Source organism: Scyliorhinus torazame, chromosome 29 (assembly GCF_047496885.1).
Source record: "Scyliorhinus torazame isolate Kashiwa2021f chromosome 29, sScyTor2.1, whole genome shotgun sequence".
Classification (NCBI taxonomy): domain Eukaryota; kingdom Metazoa; phylum Chordata; class Chondrichthyes; order Carcharhiniformes; family Scyliorhinidae; genus Scyliorhinus; species Scyliorhinus torazame.
In genome coordinates, this window is record NC_092735.1 from 474,101 (window position 1) to 489,100 (window position 15,000).

The window sequence follows — 15,000 nt, forward strand, 5'->3', positions numbered from 1 at the left end:
TGTTTTTGTTTTTGTGTGTGTGTGTTTTATGTTTTTGTGTGTGTTTTTGTTTGTGTGTGTGTGTGTGTTTATCTTTTTGTGTGTGTTTTTCTTTTTGTGTGTGTGCTTTTGTTTTTGTGTGTATGTTTGTTTTTGTGTGTGTGTGTGTTTGTTTTTGTGTGCGTTTTTGTCTTTGTGTGTGTGTGTTTGTTTTTGTGTGTGTTTTTGTTTTTGTGTGTGTGTGGGTGTTTTTGTTTGTGTGTGTGTGTGTTTGTTCTTGTGTGTGTGTGTGTTTGTTTTTGTGTGTGTTTTTGTTTGTGTGTGTGTGCGCGTGTGTGTTTTTGTTTTTGTGTGTGTTTTTGTTTTTGTGTGTGTGTTTGTTTTTGTGTATGTTTTTGTTTTTGTGTGTGTGTGTGGGTGTCTGCTTTTGTTTTTGTGTGTGTGTGTTTGTTTTTGTGTTTGTTTTTGTTTTTGTGTGTCTGAGTGTGTCTTTGTGTGTTTTTTGCTTTTGTGTGAGTGTGTGCTTTTGTTTTTGTGTGTGTTTTTATTTTTGTGTCTGTGTGTGTTTGTTTTTGTGTGTTTTTGTTTTTGTGTGTGTGTGCGTGTGTGTGTTTTTGTTTTTGTTATTGTGTGTGTGTGTGTTTGTTTTTGTGTGCGTTTTTGTCTTTGTGTGTGTGTGTTTGTTTTTGTGTGTGTTTTTGTTTTTGTGTGTGTGTGGGTGTTTTTGTTTGTATGTGTGTGTGTTTGTTCTTGTGTGTGTGTGTGTTTGTTTTTGTGTGTGTTTTTGTTTGTGTGTGTGTGCGCGTGTGTGTTTTTGTTTTTGTGTGTGTTTTTGTTTTTGTGTGTGTGTTTGTTTTTGTGTATGTTTTTGTTTTTGTGTGTGTGTGTGGGTGTGTGCTTTTGTTTTTGTGTGTGTGTGTTTGTTCTTGTGTTTGTTTTTGTTTTTGTGTGTCTGAGTGTGTCTTTGTGTGTTTTTTGCTTTTGTGTGAGTGTGTGCTTTTGTTTTTGTGTGTGTTTTTATTTTTGTGTCTGTGTGTGTTTGTTTTTGTGTGTTTTTGTTTTTGTGTGTGTGTGCGTGTGTGTGTTTTTGTTTTTGTTATTGTGTGTGTGTGTGTTTGTTTTTGTGTGCATTTTTGTTTGTGTGTGTGTGTGTTTGTTTTTGTGTGTGTTTTTGTTTTTGTGTGTGTGTGTTTGTTTTTGTGTGTGTTTTTGTTTTTGTGTGTGTGTTTGTGTCTGTGTTGTTTTGTTTTTGTCTGTGATTTTGTTTGTGTGTGTGTGTGTGTTTTTTTGTTTTTGTGTGTGTGTGTGTGTGAGTGTTTGTTTTTATTGTGTTTTTGTTTCTGTGTGTCTTTGTGAGTTTTTTTGTTTTTGTGTGTGTGTTTGTTTGTGTGTGTGTGTGTGTTTTTGTGTGTGTGTGTTTGTGTGTGTGTTTTGTTTTTGTGTGTGTGTGCGTTTTTGTTTGTGTGTGTGTGTGTTTTTGTTTTTGTGTGTGTTTTTGTTTTTGTGTGTCTGTGTGTGTTTTTGTTTTTGTGTGTGTGTTTTTGTTTTTGTGTGTGTTTTTGTTTTCGTGTGTGTGTGTTTGTGTGCTTTTGTTTTTGTGTGTGTTTGTGTGTTTTTGTTTTTGTGTGTGTGTGCGTGTGTGTGTTTTTGTTTGTGTGTGTGTGTTTTTGTTTTTGTGTGCGTGTGTTTGTTTTTGTGTGTGTTTTTGCTTGTGTGTGTGTGCGTTTGTTTTTGTGTGTGTTTTTGTTTTTGTGTGTGTGTGTGTGTTTGTTTTTGTGTGTGTTTTTGTTTTTGTGTGTGTGTTTGTGTGTGTGTGCTTTTGTGTGTGATTTTGTTTTTGTGTGTGTGTGTTTTTGTGTGTGTTTTTGTTTTTGTGTGTGTGTGTGTGTGTTTTTGCTTTTGTGTGTGTTTTTGTTTTTGTGTGTGTCTTTTCGTTTTTGTGTGTGTTTTTGTTTTCTTGTCTGTGTGTATTTGTTTTTGTGTGTTTTTTTGTTTTGTGTGTGTGTCTGTGTGTTTGTTTTTGTGTGTGTGTGTTTGTTTTTGTGGGTGTTTTTGTTTTTGTGTGTGTGATTTTTTGTTTTTGTGTGTGTTTTTGTTTCTGTGTGTGTGTGTGTTTTTGTTTTTGTGTGTGTTTTTGTTTTTTTGTGTGTGTGTTTTTGATTGTGTGTGTTTTTGTTTTTGTGTATGTTTTTGTTTTTGTGAGTGTGTGTGTGCGTTTGTTTTTGTGTATTTTTGTTTGTGTGTGTGTTCGTTTTTGTGTGTGTTTTTGTTTTTGTGCATGTGTGTGTGTGTTTTTGTTTTTCTGTGTGTTTTTGTTTGTGTGTGTGTGTGTTTTTGTTTTTGTGTGTGTTTTTGGTTTTGTGTGTGTGTGTTTTTCTGTGTGTGTGTGTGTGTTTGTTTTTGTGTGGGTTTTTGTGCGTGTGTGTGTGATTGTTTTTGTGTGTGTTTTTGTTTTTGTGTTTGTGTGTGTGTGTTTTTGTTTTTGTGTGTGTTTTTGTTTGTGTGTGTGTGTATTTGTTTTTGTGTGTGTTTTTGTTTTTGTGTGTGTGTGTGTTTTTGTTTTTGTGTGTGTTTTTGTTTTTGTGTGCGTGTTTGTGTTTTTGTTTTTGTGTGTATTTTTGTTTTTGAGAGTGTGTGTGTGTCCGTTTTTTGTGTGTGTTTTTGTTTTTGTGTGTGTTTTTGTTTGTGTGTGTGTGTGTTTTTGTTTTTGTGTGTGTTTTTGGTTTTGTGTGCGTGTGTGTGTGTGTTTTTGTGTGTGTTTTTGTTTTTGTGTGTGTTTTTCTTTGTGTGTGTGTGTGTTTTTGATTTTGCGTGTGTTTTTGTTTTTGTGTGTGCGTGTGTGTGTTTTTGTGTGTGTTTTTGTTTTTGTGTGTGTTTTTGTTTTTGTGTGTTTGTTTTTGTGGGTGTTTTTGTTTTTGTGTGTGTGATTTTTTGTTTTTGTGTGTATGTTTATTTTTGTGTGTTTTTTTGTTTTGTGTGTGTGTGTGTTTGTTTTTGCGTGTGTGTGTTTGTTTTTGTGGGTGTTTCTGTTTTTCTGGGTGTGATTTTTTGTTTTTGTGTGTGTTTTTGTTTTTGTGTGTGTTTTTGTTTTTGTGTGTATTTATTTGTGTGTGTGTGTGTTTGCTTTTGTTTTGTGTGTGTGTGTGTTTTTGTTTTTGTGTGTGTTTTTGTGTGTGTGAATGTGTGTGTTTGTGTGTGTGTGTTTTTGTTTTTGTGTATGTTTTTGTTTTTGTGAGTGTGTGTGTGCATTTGTTTTTGTGTGTGTTTTTGTTTGTGTGTGTGTTCGTTTTTGTGTGTGTTTTTGTTTTTGTGTATGTGTGTGTGTTTTTGTTTTTGTGTGTGTGTGTGTGTGTGTGTTTTTGTGTGTGTTTTTGGTTTTGTGTGTGTGTTTGTGTGTATTTGTTTTTGTGTGAGTTTTTCTTTTTGTGTGTGTGGGTTTTTGTTTTTGTGTGTGTGTTTGTTTTTGTGTGGGTTTTTGTGCGTGTGTGTGTGATTGTTTTTGTGTGTGTTTTTGTCTTTGTGTGTGTTTTTGTTTTTGTGTGTGTGTTTTTGTTTTTGTGTGTGTTTTTGGTTTTGTGTGTGTGTTTTTGTTTTTGTGTGTGTGTTTGTGTGTGTGTGCTTTTGTTTTTGTGTGTGATTTTGTTTTTGTGTGTGTGTGTTTTTTTGTTTTTGTGTGTGTTTTTGTTTTTGTGTGTGTGTGTTTTTTGTTTTTGTGTGTATTTTTGATTTTGTGTGTGTGTGTGTTTGCTTTTGTTTTTTGTGTGTGTGGGTTTTTGTTTTTGTGTGTGTGGGTTTTTGTTTTTGTGTGTGTGTTTGTTTTTGTGTGTGTGTGTGTGTGTGTTTGTTTTTGTGTGTGTTTTTGTGCGTGTGTGTGTGATTGTTTTTGTGTGTGTTTTTGTCTTTGTGTGTGATTTTGCTTGTGTGTGTGTGTGTTTGTGTGTGTGTGTTTTTATTTTTGTGTGTGTTTTTGTTTTTGTGTCTGTGTTTTTGTTTTTGTGTGTATTTTTGTTTTTGTGTGTGTGTGTATTTGTTTTTGTGTGTGTATTTGTTTTTGTGTGTGTGTGTGTGTTTGTTTTTGTGTGTGTTTTTGTGTGCGTTTGTGCTTTTGTTTTTGTGTGTATTTTTGTTTTTGTGAGTGTGTGTGTGTCCGTTTGTTTTTGTGTGTGTTTTTGTTTTTGTGTGTGTGTTTTTGTTTTTGTGTGTGTTTTTGTGTGTGTGTGTGTGTTTTTGTTTTTGTGTGTGTTTTTGTTTGTGTGTGTGTGTTTTTGTTTTTGTGTGTGTTTTTGTGTGTGTGTGTGTGTTTTTGTTTTTGTGTGTGTTTTTGTTTGTGTGTGTGTGTTTTTGTTTGTGTGTGTGTGTATTTTTGTTTTTGTGTGTGATTTTGATATTGTGTGTGTGTTTTTTGTTTTTGTGCGTGTTTTTGTTTTTCTGTGAGTGTTTTTGTTTTTGTGTGTGTGTTTGTTTTTGTGTGTGAGTGTGTTTTGTCTTTGTGTGTTTTTTTGTTTTGTGTGTGTGTGTGTTTGTTTTTGTGTGTGTGTGTTTGTTTTTGTGGGTGTTTTTGTTTTTGTGTTTGTGATTTTTTATTTTTGTGTGTGTTTTTGTTTCTCTGTGTGTGTGTGTGTGTGTTTTTTTTTGTTTTTGTGTGTGTTTTTGTTTTTGTGTGTGTGTGTGTTTTTGTTTTTGTGTATGTTTTTGTTTTTGAGTGTGTGTGTTTTTGTTTTTGTTTTTGTGTGTGTTTTTGTTTTTGTGTATCGTTTTGTTTTTGTGAGTGTGTGTGTGTGCGTTTGTTTTTGTGTGTGTTTTTGTTTGTGTGTGTGTCTGTGTTCGTTTTTGTGTGTGTTTTTGTTTTTGTGTGTGTGTGTGTGTGTTTTTGTTTTTGTGTGTGTTTTTGTTTGTGTGTGTGTGTTTTTGTTTTTGTGTGTCGTTTTGTTTTTGTGAGTGTGTGTGTGTGCGTTTGTTTTTGTGTGTGTTTTTGTTTGTGTGTGTGTGTTCGTTTTTGTGTGTGTTTTTGTTTTTGTGTGTGTGTGTGTGTGTTTTTGTTTTTGTGTGTGTTTTTGGTTTTGTGTGTGTGTGTGTTTTTGTGTGTGTTTTTCTTTTTGTGTGTGTTTTTCTTTTTGTGTGTGTTTTTCTTTTTGTGTGTGTTTGTGTTTGTTTTTGTGTGTGTGTGTGTGTGTTTGTTTTTGTGTGTGTTTTTGTGCGTGTGTGTGTGTGTATTTGTTTTTGTGTGTGTGTGTGTGTTTGTGTGTGTGTGTTTTTGTTTTTGTGCGCGTGTGTGTGTGATTGTTTTTGTGTGTGTTTTTGTTTTCGTGTGTGTGTTTTTGTTTTTGTGTGTGTTTTTGTTTGTGTGTGTGTGTTCGTTTTTGTTTTTGCGTCTGTTTTTGTTTTTGTGTGTGTGCGTGTGTGTGTTTTTGTTTTTGTGTGTGTTTTTGTTTTGTGTGTGTTTTTGTTTTTGTGTGTGTGTGTTTTTGTTTTTGTGTGTATGTTTGTTTTTGTGTGTGTGTGTGTGTTTGTTTTTGTGTGTGTCTTTGGTTGTGTGTGTGTGTGTGTGTTTTTGTGTGTGTTTTTGTTTTTGTGTGTGTGTGTGTGTGTTTTTGATTTTGCGATTGTTTTTGTTTTTGTGTGTGTGTGTTTTTGTTTTTGTTTTTGTGTGTGTTTTTGTTTTTGTGTATCGTTTTGTTTTTGTGAGTGTGTGTGTGCGTTTGTTTTTGTGTGTGTTTTTGTTTCTGTGTGTGTCTGTGTTCGTTTTTGTATGTGTTTTTGTTTTTGTGTGTGTCTTTTTGTTTTTGTGTGTGTTTTTGTTTTCTTGTCTGTGTGTTTTTGTTTTTGTGTGTTTTTTTGTTTTGTGTGTGTGTCTGTGTCTTTGGTTGTGTGTGTGTGTGTTTGTTTTTGTGGGTGTTTTTGTTTTTGTGTGTGTGTGTGTGTGTTTTTGATTTTGCGATTGTTTTTGTTTTTGTGTGTGTGTGTTTTTGTTTTTGTTTTTGTGGGTGTTTTTGTTTTTGTGTGTGTTTTTCTTTGTGTGTGTGTGTGTGTTTTTGATTTTGCGTGTGTTTTTGTTTTTGTGTGTGCGTGTGTGTGTTTTTGTGTGTGTTTTTGTTTTTGTGTGTGTTTTTGTTTTTGTGTGTTTTTTTTTGTGGGTGTTTTTGTTTTTGTGTGTGTGATTTTTTGTTTTTGTGTGTATGTTTATTTTTGTGTTTTTTTTTGTTTTGTGTGAGTGTGTGTTTGTTTTTGCGTGTGTGTGTTTGTTTTTGTGGGTGTTTCTGTTTTTCTGGGTGTGATTTTTTGTTTTTGTGTGTGTTTTTGTTTTTGTGTGTGTTTTTGTTTTTGTGTGTATTTATTTGTGTGTGTGTGTGTTTGCTTTTGTTTTGTGTGTGTGTGTGTTTTTGTTTTTGTGTGTGTTTTTGTGTGTGTGAATGTGTGTGTTTGTGTGTGTGTGTTTTTGTTTTTGTGTATATTTTGTTTTTGTGAGTGTGTGTGTGCATTTGTTTTTGTGTGTGTTTTTGTTTGTGTGTGTGTTCGTTTTTGTGTGTGTTTTTGTTTTTGTGTATGTGTGTGTGTTTTTGTTTTTGTGTGTGTGTGTGTGTGTGTGTTTTTGTGTGTGTTTTTGGTTTTGTGTGTGTGTTTGTGTGTATTTGTTTTTGTGTGAGTTTTTCTTTTTGTGTGTGTGGGTTTTTGTTTTTGTGTGTGTGTTTGTTTTTGTGTGGGTTTTTGTGCGTGTGTGTGTGATTGTTTTTGTGTGTGTTTTTGTCTTTGTGTGTGTTTTTGTTTTTGTGTGTGTGTTTTTGTTTTTGTGTGTGTTTTTGGTTTTGTGTGTGTGTTTTTGTTTTTGTGTGTGTGTTTGTGTGTGTGTGCTTTTGTTTTTGTGTGTGATTTTGTTTTTGTGTGTGTGTGTTTTTTTGTTTTTGTGTGTGTTTTTATTTTTGTGTGTGTGTGTTTTTTGTTTTTGTGTGTATTTTTGATTTTGTGTGTGTGTGTTTGCTTTTGTTTTTTGTGTGTGTGGGTTTTTGTTTTTGTGTGTGTGGGTTTTTGTTTTTGTGTGTGTGTTTGTTTTTGTGTGTGTGTGTGTGTGTGTGTTTGTTTTTGTGTGTGTTTTTGTGCGTGTGTGTGTGATTGTTTTTGTGTGTGTTTTTGTCTTTGTGTGTGATTTTGCTTGTGTGTGTGTGTGTTTGTGTGTGTGTGTTTTTATTTTTGTGTGTGTTTTTGTTTTTGTGTCTGTGTTTTTGTTTTTGTGTGTATTTTTGTTTTTGTGTGTGTGTGTATTTGTTTTTGTGTGTGTATTTGTTTTTGTGTGTGTGTGTGTGTTTGTTTTTGTGTGTGTTTTTGTGTGCGTTTGTGCTTTTGTTTTTGTGTGTGTTTTTGTGAGTGTGTGTGTGTCCGTTTGTTTTTGTGTGTGTTTTTGTTTTTGTGTGTGTGTTTTTGTTTTTGTGTGTGTTTTTGTGTGTGTGTGTGTGTTTTTGTTTTTGTGTGTGTTTTTGTTTGTGTGTGTGTGTTTTTGTTTTTGTGTGTGTTTTTGTGTGTGTGTGTGTGTTTTTGTTTTTGTGTGTGTTTTTGTTTGTGTGTGTGTGTTTTTGTTTGTGTGTGTGTGTATTTTTGTTTTTGTGTGTGATTTTGATATTGTGTGTGTGTTTTTTGTTTTTGTGCGTGTTTTTGTTTTTCTGTGAGTGTTTTTGTTTTTGTGTGTGTGTTTGTTTTTGTGTGTGAGTGTGTTTTGTCTTTGTGTGTTTTTTTGTTTTGTGTGTGTGTGTGTTTGTTTTTGTGGGTGTTTTTGTTTTTGTGTTTGTGATTTTTTATTTTTGTGTGTGTTTTTGTTTCTCTGTGTGTGTGTGTGTGTGTGTTTTTTTGTTTTTGTGTGTGTTTTTGTTTTTGTGTGTGTGTGTGTTTTTGTTTTTGTGTATGTTTTTGTTTTTGAGTGTGTGTGTTTTTGTTTTTGTTTTTGTGTGTGTTTTTGTTTTTGTGTATCGTTTTGTTTTTGTGAGTGTGTGTGTGTGCGTTTGTTTTTGTGTGTGTTTTTGTTTGTGTGTGTGTCTGTGTTCGTTTTTGTGTGTGTTTTTGTTTTTGTGTGTGTGTGTGTGTGTTTTTGTTTTTGTGTGTGTTTTTGTTTGTGTGTGTGTGTTTTTGTTTTTGTGTGTCGTTTTGTTTTTGTGAGTGTGTGTGTGTGCGTTTGTTTTTGTGTGTGTTTTTGTTTGTGTGTGTGTGTTCGTTTTTGTGTGTGTTTTTGTTTTTGTGTGTGTGTGTGTGTGTTTTTGTTTTTGTGTGTGTTTTTGGTTTTGTGTGTGTGTGTGTTTTTGTGTGTGTTTTTCTTTTTGTGTGTGTTTTTCTTTTTGTGTGTGTTTTTCTTTTTGTGTGTGTTTGTGTTTGTTTTTGTGTGTGTGTGTGTGTGTGTTTGTTTTTGTGTGTGTTTTTGTGCGTGTGTGTGTGTGTATTTGTTTTTGTGTGTGTGTGTGTGTTTGTGTGTGTGTGTTTTTGTTTTTGTGCGCGTGTGTGTGTGATTGTTTTTGTGTGTGTTTTTGTTTTCGTGTGTGTGTTTTTGTTTTTGTGTGTGTGTTTGTTTGTGTGTGTGTGTTCGTTTTTGTTTTTGCGTCTGTTTTTGTTTTTGTGTGTGTGCGTGTGTGTGTTTTTGTTTTTGTGTGTGTTTTTGTTTTGTGTGTGTTTTTGTTTTTGTGTGTGTGTGTTTTTGTTTTTGTGTGTATGTTTGTTTTTGTGTGTGTGTGTGTGTTTGTTTTTGTGTGTGTCTTTGGTTGTGTGTGTGTGTGTGTGTTTTTGTGTGTGTTTTTGTTTTTGTGTGTGTGTGTGTGTGTTTTTGATTTTGCGATTGTTTTTGTTTTTGTGTGTGTGTGTTTTTGTTTTTGTTTTTGTGTGTGTTTTTGTTTTTGTGTATCGTTTTGTTTTTGTGAGTGTGTGTGTGCGTTTGTTTTTGTGTGTGTTTTTGTTTCTGTGTGTGTCTGTGTTCGTTTTTGTATGTGTTTTTGTTTTTGTGTGTGTCTTTTTGTTTTTGTGTGTGTTTTTGTTTTCTTGTCTGTGTGTTTTTGTTTTTGTGTGTTTTTTTGTTTTGTGTGTGTGTCTGTGTGTTTGTTTTTGTGTGTGTGTGTTTGTTTTTGTGGGTGTTTTTGTTTTTGTGTGTGTGATTTTTTGTTTTTGTGTGTGTTTTTGTTTGTGTGTGTGTGTGTGTTTTTGTTTTTGTGTGTGTTTTTGTTTTTGTGTGCGTGTTTGTGTTTTTGTTTTTGTGTGTATTTTTGTTTTTGAGAGTGTGTGTGTGTCCGTTTTTTGTGTGTGTTTTTGTTTTTGTGTGTGTTTTTGTTTGTGTGTGTGTGTGTTTTTGTTTTTGTGTGTGTTTTTGGTTTTGTGTGCGTGTGTGTGTGTGTTTTTGTGTGTGTTTTTGTTTTTGTGTGTGTTTTTCTTTGTGTGTGTGTGTGTGTTTTTGATTTTGCGTGTGTTTTTGTTTTTGGGTGTGTGCGTGTGTGTGTTTTTGTTTTTGTGTGTGTTTTTGTTTTTGTGTGTGTTTTTGTTTTTGTGTGTTTGTTTTTGTGGGTGTTTTTGTTTTTGTGTGTGTGATTTTTTGTTTTTGTGTGTATGTTTATTTTTGTGTGTTTTTTTGTTTTGTGTGAGTGTGTGTTTGTTTTTGCGTGTGTGTGTTTGTTTTTGTGGGTGTTTCTGTTTTTCTGTGTGTGATTTTTTGTTTTTGTGTGTGTTTTTGTTTTTGTGTGTGTGTGTGTTTTTGTTTTTGTGTGTATTTTTTTTGTGTGTGTGTGTGTTTGCTTTTGTTTTGTGTGTGTGTGTGTTTTTGTTTTTGTGTGTGTTTTTGTGTGTGTGAATGTGTGTGTTTGTGTGTGTGTGTTTTTGTTTTTGTGTATGTTTTTGTTTTTGTGTATGTGTGTGTGTTTTTGTTTGTGTGTGTGTGTGTGTGTGTTTTTGGTTTTGTGTGTGTGTTTGTGTGTATTTGTTTTTGTGTGAGTTTTTCTTTTTGTGTGTGTGGGTTTTTGTTTTTGTGTGTGTGTTTGTTTTTGTGTGTGTGTGTGTGTTTGTTTTTGTGTGGGTTTTTGTGCGTGTGTGTGTGATTGTTTTTGTGTGTGTTTTTGTCTTTGTGTGTGTTTTTGTTTTTGTGTGTGTGTTTGTGTGTGGGTGTTTTCATTTTTGTGTGTGTTTTTGTTTGTGTGTGTGTGTGTTTTTGTTTTTGTATGTGTTTTTGTTTGTGTGTGTGTGTTTTTGTTTTTGTGTGTGTTTTTGGTTTTGTGTGTGTGTTTTTGTGTGTGTTTTTGTTTTTGTGTGTGTGTTTGTGTGTGTGTGCTTTTGTTTTTGTGTGTGATTTTGTTTTTGTGTGTGTCTGTTTTTTTGTTTTTGTGTGTGTTTTTGTTTTTGTGTGTGTGTGTTTTTTGTTTTTGTGTGTATTTTTGATTTTGTGTGTGTGTGTGTTTGCTTTTGTTTTTTGTGTGTGTGGCTTTTTGTTTTTGTGTGTGTGGGTTTTTGTTTTTGTGTGTGTGTTTGTTTTTGTGTGTGTGTGTGTGTGTGTTTGTTTTTGTGTGTGTTTTTGTGCGTGTGTGTGTGATTGTTTTTGTGTGTGTTTTTGTCTTTGTGTGTGTGTGTGTGTTTTTGTTTTTGTGTGTGTTTTTGTTTTTGTGTGTGTTTGTGTTTTTGTGTGTGTTTGTGTTTGTTTTTGTGTGTGTGTGTGTGTTTGTTTTTGTGTGTGTTTTTGTGCGTGTGTGTGTGTATTTGTTTTTGTGTGTGTGTGTTTGTGTGTGTGTGTTTGTGTGTGTGTGTTTTTGTTTTTGTGCGCGTGTGTGTGTGATTGTTTTTGTGTGTGTTTTTGTTTTCGTGTGTGTGTTTTTGTTTTTGTGTGTGTTTTTGTTTGTGTGTGTGTGTTCGTTTTTGTTTTTGCGTCTGTTTTTGTTTTTGTGTGTGTGCGTGTGTGTGTTTTTGTTTTTGTGTGTGTTTTTGTTTTGTGTGTGTTTTTGTTTTTGTGTGTGTGTGTTTTTGTTTTTGTGTGTATGTTTGTTTTTGTGTGTGTGTGTGTGTTTGTTTTTGTGTGTGTCTTTGGTTGTGTGTGTGTGTGTGTGTGTGTTTTTGTGTGTGTTTTTGTTTTTGTGTGTGTGTGTGTGTGTTTTTGATTTTGCGATTGTTTTTGTTTTTGTGTGTGTGTGTTTTTGTTTTTGTTTTTGTGTGTGTTTTTGTTTTTGTGTATCGTTTTGTTTTTGTGAGTGTGTGTGTGTGCGTTTGTTTTTGTGTGTGTTTTTGTTTGTGTGTGTGTCTTTTTGTTTTTGTGTGTGTTTTTGTTTTCTTGTCTGTGTGTATTTGTTTTTGTGTGTTTTTTTGTTTTGTGTGTGTGTCTGTGTGTTTGTTTCTGTGTGTGTGTGTTTGTTTTTGTGGGTGTTTTTGTTTTTGTGTGTGTGATTTTTTGTTTTTGTGTGTGTTTTTGTTTCTGTGTGTGTGTGTGTTTTTGTTTTTGTGTGTGTTTTTGTTTTTTTGTGTGTGTGTTTTTGATTGTGTGTGTTTTTGTTTTTGTGTATGTTTTTGTTTTTGTGAGTGTGTGTGTGCGTTTGTTTTTGTGTGTCTTTTTGTTTGTGTGTGTGTTCGTTTTTGTGTGTGTTTTTGTTTTTGTGCATGTGTGTGTGTGTTTTTGTTTTTCTGTGTGTTTTTGTTTGTGTGTGTGTGTTTTTGTTTTTGTGTGTGTTTTTGGTTTTGTGTGTGTGTGTTTTTCTGTGTGTGTGTGTGTTTGTTTTTGTGTGTGTTTTTGTGCGTGTGTGTGTGATTGTTTTTGTGTGTGTTTTTGTTTTTGTGTTTGTGTGTGTGTGTTTTTGTTTCTGTGTGTGTTTTTGTTTTAGTGTGTGTTTTTGTTTTTGTGTGTGTTTTTGTTTGTGTGTGTGTGTATTTGTTTTTGTGTGTGTTTTTGTTTTTGTGTGTGTGTGTGTTTTTGTTTTTGTGTGTGTTTTTGTTTTTGTGTGCGTGTTTGTGTTTTTGTTTTTGTGTGTATTTTTGTTTTTGAGAGTGTGTGTGTGTCCGTTTTTTGTGTGTGTTTTTGTTTTTGTGTGTGGTTTTGTTTGTGTGTGTGTGTGTTTTTGTTTTTGTGTGTGTTTTTGGTTTTGTGTGCGTGTGTGTGTGTGTTTTTGTGTGTGTTTTTGTTTTTGTGTGTGTTTTTCTTTGTGTGTGTGTGTGCTTTTGATTTTGCGTGTGTTTTTGTTTTTGTGTTTGTTTTTGTTTTTGTGTGTGTTTTTGTTTTTGTGTGTTTGTTTTTGTGGGTGTTTTTGTTTTTGTGTGTGTGATTTTTTGTTTTTGTGTGTATGTTTATTTTTGTGTGTTTTTTTGTTTTGTGTGAGTGTGTGTTTGTTTTTGCGTGTGTGTGTTTGTTTTTGTGGGTGTTTCTGTTTTTCTGTGTGTGATTTTTTGTTTTTGTGTGTGTTTTTGTTTTTGTGTGTGTGTGTGTTTTTGTTTTTGTGTGTATTTTTTTTGTGTGTGTGTGTGTTTGCTTTTGTTTTGTGTGTGTGTGTGTTTTTGTTTTTGTGTGTGTTTTTGTGTGTGTGAATGTGTGTGTTTGTGTGTGTGTGTTTTTGTTTTTGTGTATGTTTTTGTTTTTGTGAGTGTGTGTGTGCATTTGTTTTTGTGTGTGTTTTTGTTTGTGTGTGTGTTCGTTTTTGTGTGTGTTTTTGTTTTTGTGTATGTGTGTGTGTTTTTGTTTTTGTGTGTGTGTGTGTGTGTGTTTTTTTGTGTGTGTTTTTGGTTTTGTGTGTGTGTTTGTGTGTATTTGTTTTTGTGTGAGTTTTTCTTTTTGTGTGCGTGGGTTTTTGTTTTTGTGTGTGTGTTTGTTTTTGTGTGTGTGTGTGTGTTTGTTTTTGTGTGGGTTTTTGTGCGTGTGTGTGTGATTGTTTTTGTGTGTGTTTTTGTCTTTGTGTGTGTTTTTGTTTTGTGTGTGTGTTTGTGTGTGGGTGTTTTTATTTTTGTGTGTGTTTTTGTTTGTGTGTGTGTGTGTTTTTGTTTTTGTATGTGTTTTTGTTTGTGTGTGTGTGTTTTTGTTTTTGTGTGTGTTTTTGGTTTTCTGTGTGTGTTTTTGTGTGTGTTTTTGTTTTTGTGTGTGTGTTTGTGTGTGTGTGCTTTTGTTTTTGTGTGTGATTTTGTTTTTGTGTGTGTGTGTTTTTTTGTTTTTGTGTGTGTTTTTGTTTTTGTGTGTGTGTGTTTTTTGTTTTTGTGTGTATTTTTGATTTTGTGTGTGTGTGTGTTTGCTTTTGTTTTTTGTGTGTGTGGGTTTTTGTTTTTGTGTGTGTGGGTTTTTGTTTTTGTGTGTGTGTTTGTTTTTGTGTGTGTGTGTGTGTGTGTGTGTGTTTGTTTTTGTGTGTGTTTTTGTGCGTGTGTGTGTGATTGTTTTTGTGTGTGTTTTTGTCTTTGTGTGTGATTTTGCTTGTGTGTGTGTGTGTTTGTGTGTGTGTGTTTTTATTTTTGTGTGTGTTTTTGTTTTTGTGTCTGTGTTTTTGTTTTTGTGTGTATTTTTGTTTTTGTGTGTGTGTGTATTTGTTTTTGTGTGTGTATTTGTTTTTGTGTGTGTGTGTGTGTGTTTGTTTTTGTGTGTGTTTTTGTGTGCGTTTGTGCTTTTGTTTTTGTATGTATTTTTGTTTTTGTGAGTGTGTGTGTGTCCGTTTGTTTTTGTGTGTGTTTTTGTTTTTGTGTGTGTGTTTTTGTTTTTGTGTGTGTTTTTGTGTGTGTGTGTGTTTTTTTGTTTTTGTGTGTGTTTTTGTTTGTGTGTGTGTGTTTTTGTTTGTGTGTGTGTGTATTTTTGTTTTTGTGTGTGATTTTGATATTGTGTGTGTGTTTTTTGTTTTTGTGCGTGTTTTTGTTTTTCTGTGAGTGTTTTTGTTTTTGTGTGTGTTTTTGTTTCTGTGTGTGAGTGTGTTTTGTCTTTGTGTGTTTTTTTGTTTTGTGTGTGTGTGTGTGTTTGTTTTTGTGTGTGTGTGTTTGTTTTTGTGGGTGTTTTTGTTTTTGTGTTTGTGATTTTTTATTTTTGTGTGTGTTTTTGTTTCTCTGTGTGTGTGTGTGTGTGTGTGTTTTTTTTTTGTTTTTGTGTGTGTTTTTGTTTTTGTGTGTGTGTGTGTTTTTGTTTTTGTGTATGTTTTTGTTTTTGAGTGTGTGTGTTTTTGTTTTTGTTTTTGTGTGTGTTTTTGTTTTTGTGTATCGTTTTGTTTTTGTGAGTGTGTGTGTGTGCGTTTGTTTTTGTGTGTGTTTTTGTTTGTGTGTGTGTCTGTGTTCGTTTTTGTGTGTGCTTTTGTTTTTGTGTGTGTGTGTGTTTTTGTTTTTGTGTGTGTTTTTGTTTGTGTGTGTGTGTTTTTGTTTTTGTGTATCGTTTTGTTTTTGTGAGTGTGTGTGTGTGCGTTTGTTTTTGTGTGTGTTTTGTTTGTGTGTGTGTGTTCGTTTTTGTGTGTGTTTTTGTTTTTGTGTGTGTGTGTGTGTGTTTTTGTTTTTGTGTGTGTTTTTGTTTTTGTGTGTGTATGTTTTTGTTTTTGTGTGTGTTTTTGGTTTTGTGTGTGTGTGTGTTTTTGTGTGTGTTTTTCTTTTTGTGTGTGTTTTTCTTTTTGTGTGTGTTTGTGTTTGTTTTTGTGTGTGTGTGTGTGTGTTTGCTTTTGTGTGTGTTTTTGTGCGTGGGTGTGTGTGTATTTGTTTTTGTGTGTGTGTGTTTGTGTGTGTGTGTTTGTGTGTGTGTGTTTTTGTTTTTTGCGCGTGTGTGTGTGATTGTTTTTGTGTGTGTTTTTGTTTTCGTGTGTGTGTTTTTGTTTTTGTGTGTGTTTTTGTTTGTGTGTGTGTGTTCGTTTTTGTTTTTGCGTCTGTTTTTGTTTTTGTGTGTGTGCGTGTGTGTGTTTTTGTTTTTGTGTGTGTTTTTGTTTTGTGTGTGTTTTTGTTTTTGTGTGTGTGTGTTTTTGTTTTTGTGTGTGTCTTTGGTTGTGTGTGTGTGTGTGTGTGTTTTTGTGTGTGTTTTTGTTTTTGTGTGTGTGTGTGTGTGTTTTTGATTTTGCGATTGTTTTTGTTTTTGTGTGTGTGTGTTTTTGTTTT

At 33.3% G+C, this 15,000-nt stretch overlaps 1 protein-coding gene across 1 annotated transcript in view; it reads right to left on the reverse strand.

The window, feature by feature from the left end:
• Positions 1–15,000, reverse strand: part of LOC140404115 (peroxisomal membrane protein PMP34-like) — a 163,864-nt gene that overhangs the window by 107,762 nt on the left and 41,102 nt on the right. The window lies entirely within an intron of this gene.